The sequence below is a fragment of the Hipposideros armiger genome, unplaced genomic scaffold (assembly GCF_001890085.2).
Source record: "Hipposideros armiger isolate ML-2016 unplaced genomic scaffold, ASM189008v1 scaffold_519, whole genome shotgun sequence".
Classification (NCBI taxonomy): Eukaryota; Metazoa; Chordata; class Mammalia; order Chiroptera; family Hipposideridae; genus Hipposideros; species Hipposideros armiger.
The window spans coordinates 1,103,361-1,107,366 of NW_017731869.1; positions in this window are offsets into that span (position 1 = coordinate 1,103,361).

Consider the following 4,006-nt stretch of genomic DNA (forward strand, 5'->3'; position numbering starts at 1 on the left):
ACTTCGGGAGAAATACTTCCTGCTAATTGTGCTGGTTTTATCTGTGGCCGACCCCTCAGCCTGATCAATTGGCAGCGCTGCCTTTTTACTTTTAGTCCAAACTGATTTTCACTCTTTGAGTCCTGGACAGGTTTTTTTTCTTTCAGTGTGTCCTATATGAGTGCTGTTATTCTCTCCATTTTATCACTGGGGAACTGAGGTTTGGCAGGATGATGTAACTCTTCCAAGTCCCCCCTATAGCCAGCTGTTAGGGGCTTGTTCATCATGCCTGGTGACTGACTCTGCTAAGCTCTGCACTTTTCTTTCACAGCGATGGCAGTGTGCCAGGAGTGCTTGAGGAACAGCATTGAGTGCCCTGTGTTAACATACCTAGATGTTTTAGCGTCTTTATTGTAAGAAAACAGTATAAACGCAAGGAAATGTTCCGCATGGGCTTATGTGGTTCAGATGATCGCCTTTCCCGAGACCCAAACGTCGCCTCATACAGTGAGCACCTGGTTAATCTAGAAAGGATGGAATTGATTTGGGTTCGCTCCAGCAGCTGTTTCCTTCCTCAGAGAGCAGCCCGTGATCAAAACAACAGGGCCTTAGGAGGATCTCGCAGGAAGAGCGGGACTTGTGCGTGTGTGTGGCTTCCCTTTGGGGACACATTCGCGAAGGGTTTTAGACCCAGGTAGCGCGCTCCCGGCTTCCTGGAGCCGCCCTGGCCGGGTGCCTGTCTTCAGAGCGCCGGCTGGTAGCTGGGAACCCCGCACCGGGAGAGAACCAGGGGCTGAGCCCTCTTGCCCCAGGCGAGTGCGCGCGCGTTGCCGTAGTAACCGCGGCTACTGAAAGGCGCAGAATCCGCAGCTCGCGCTCTTCCACCGCAGCGGGCGCTGGCGCGGGGGCGGGCGGGGTCCCGGGTTGCATGGTCGCGGGACCCCAGACCCCGCGGCCGCTGTCACCATGCAGGTAAGAGCAGCAGGAGCTTCCGCTTGTCTCGGGTTTGGGCGAGAGTCGCATCCTGGGGCTGCGACCTGGGGAAGGGAAGCCAGGGTGTTTCTCGGACCGGGCAGCACCTCCTCCGTGACAGCGGGGGCGCGTGTGCGTGAGTGTGTGACTGGTGTGCGTGAGTGTGAGAATGTATATGTAGTGTGTGTGTCTTAGTGTGACAGTGTGAGTGTGAATGTGTGTGTGTGCGTGTGTGAGGCCGGGAGATAGATGACGACGAGGAGCAGGTGGCGCTGCAGGTGATGCTCAGAGCCAGCGCCGCCCCCTCGGGAGGAGCCTCGGAGTCGCCAGCAGCGGCCCCCAGCTGCTGCCCCTTACCTGACAGCACGCTGGCCGAGTGTGGGAAGCGAGGGCAGCAAGGCGGGAAGGTTGTGCCGAAGAAAAACAGAATGAAGACGCCCTGGGTTTAGGGCGGCTTCTTCGTTTCTGCTGGAGCTCCAAGAAAGGGCGTTTCTGGATTGCTGCGCTGGTTTCTTAATCGTGTGGAGTCTGGCAAATTTGCATCTTTTCCCAACTTCGTGAATTGCATTTCTTAGACCTGTAGAATCGACTTCTTTAAATTTCGTTTAGTAATATTTACGTGGTATTTGGTATCGTTTGCTATCATTTTGTCTCTGCACCTTACCATAATCGGAAGCTCAAAACCTTTTAATGGCTTTTCTCTCCTTTCCTTTGAACTTCCTCCACTGAATGGATATTAATCAAGATATTATTAATCAAGAGCATAAACCTGAAATTATGGAAGTCATCATTCTTTGGATCATTTGTTCTCTTAATTAATGGAGAGCAAAAAGATATGGTACACATCCATACATGTCTATTTTTATTGCTAGTATATTCATCTAAACATTTTTGTTTGTCCGTTAAATACTAGCATTTTTTTCCAGTGCTTAAGTCGAAAAGTCGAATGATGTTTTTGGTAATAGAAAAAGTAAATCGTAGGCAACCCATCCAAAAAAAAAAAAACCACAATAATTTTTAAGGGAATGTTAGCGTTTATTTCTTTATTCCTGAAATGCATACTCACTGTCCAAATGCTTCAAATTATTCATTATAAGAAGTCCACAATCATGACATGACTGAAGTTATATCAAATGAAATATTTTATTTTGTTTATTTTTGCTTACTATTTTACGTCATTTTTCATACAGTAGAGGAAATTGGAGATATCAATTCAGTTATAGACTTAAGAGTCATAAAGTTGAATTCCTCTGTGATTTGAAAAACAGAAATGTAAACTTGTATCAATACTTTTTAGAATGATAGAAACTGACTCCTTACACCTTTACCATGTAGAATGCCGAGGCAGGGACCTAATTTCCCTTCAGAAAAACACATATTTCAGTAAAATATTTATGTATTAAAAAGTCAAAAGAAAGCTTTGGTAATTTATTAATTTAAAAGAGTGGGTTTGCCGTTACATTTTTTTGACGTAGTTATTTTTTTCCTAGCCAAACAGAAGGATAAGAAGCATTCTTTTTTAAATAAGTGTGTAGAACCAGGCATGACAGTTTCTGGGGTAGAGTAATGTAGATTTATGTCCAAGTCACATGGCTGGGGTTTGGTTGTGGCTCTGCCACTTAGTGACTTGTCACATTTGGCAAATTCCTTAATCCCTCTAAGCTTCAGTTTCTTCATCTTTAAAATAGGGATAATAATATGACTTACTTAATGGAATTACTATAAGAATTAAAGTAGTACATATAAGAGCTCTTTGCTTGTTGCCTGGCGTGCAGTAACACTTCAATAAAAGTTAGCTGTTATTATTCTTGAGATGATAAGTTTTCATTTCAGGAAATATTTTTCTATCTCTTTAAAATTATTTGGCAGTAAAAATAGAATTGTTTTCATGTGACCAAAACTTGTTCTGATTTATAATGTGAAATCATCATAAAATGCATACATTTTTCCTTGCAGCATCTTTATAACAACACCAATAAATATAATCATAATCTTAAAGTCATGTCAATTCCAGGTAATTATATTTAATATCCCCAGGAAGGAGCTTTGCTTTAGTAGGGCTGAAATAATTAGTAGGTTATTTTTTTTATGTTATTTATTTAGTTAGTTTCAGGCGTACAAAACAACATAATAATTAGACATTTATACCCCTCACAAAGTGATACCGCCCCATCTACTACCCCTCTGGCATCTTATATAGCTGTTACAATACCATTGACTATATTCCCTATGCTGTACTTTACATCCTGTGACTATACATGAGATCAGACAATTAAGTTCGTGAACTCATCCTAAAAAAATGCTACTTTACTTTGTAAACTTACATCCTGCTTTTAGGCAAATAGTGGAAGGGCAGAGAGCTTTTCTTGTCTCTGCTTCTTCTCTGTTGCCTTCAGCTCACAATAATCCTTTATACCAACGTGGCATATTTTGGGGTTGCATATTCTGCTACCCTTCATACATATCTGAACTGGTCTAATAATATCCAATACAAACTCAAATGATGAACTGGCAAGAAAAAAACTGCAACCAGAAACGTCATCACAGAAATAGGAAATTCTGTTAATTCAACATTTATTACACACACAACTCTGCTGACAAGACATTGATACATCCACACAATTATCAAAAACTAGAAAAATATATGCACATTAAAAAAACAAAATGTTTCCACACATTCCACTACACTTATTTTCAAGTTTTACCCCACAAAATACAGAAAAAAAAATCACAGCACAATAGTATTCAAGTAAAATGCTAGCTGAAATAGTGTTAAAAGAATAGTTAAAGCCCTGGGCTCCATCCATCGTTTAAAGAGAAGGCAGTCATGAGGCAAAATTTAAAGTTAATAAGTTGACAACAGATATATTTGCATTGTGCTTCTGATCTTTATTTTCACTGATTCTTTCCATAAGAATAAAGGTAGACATGGAAAGAAGTAACAACTTTAAAAATAATATTTAGGGGCCGGCTGAGTGGCTCAGTTGGTTAAGAGCTCGCTCAAGAGTTTGAGCTCTGAGCAACAGCGGTTCGAGTCAGCCCAAGCTGAGCAGCC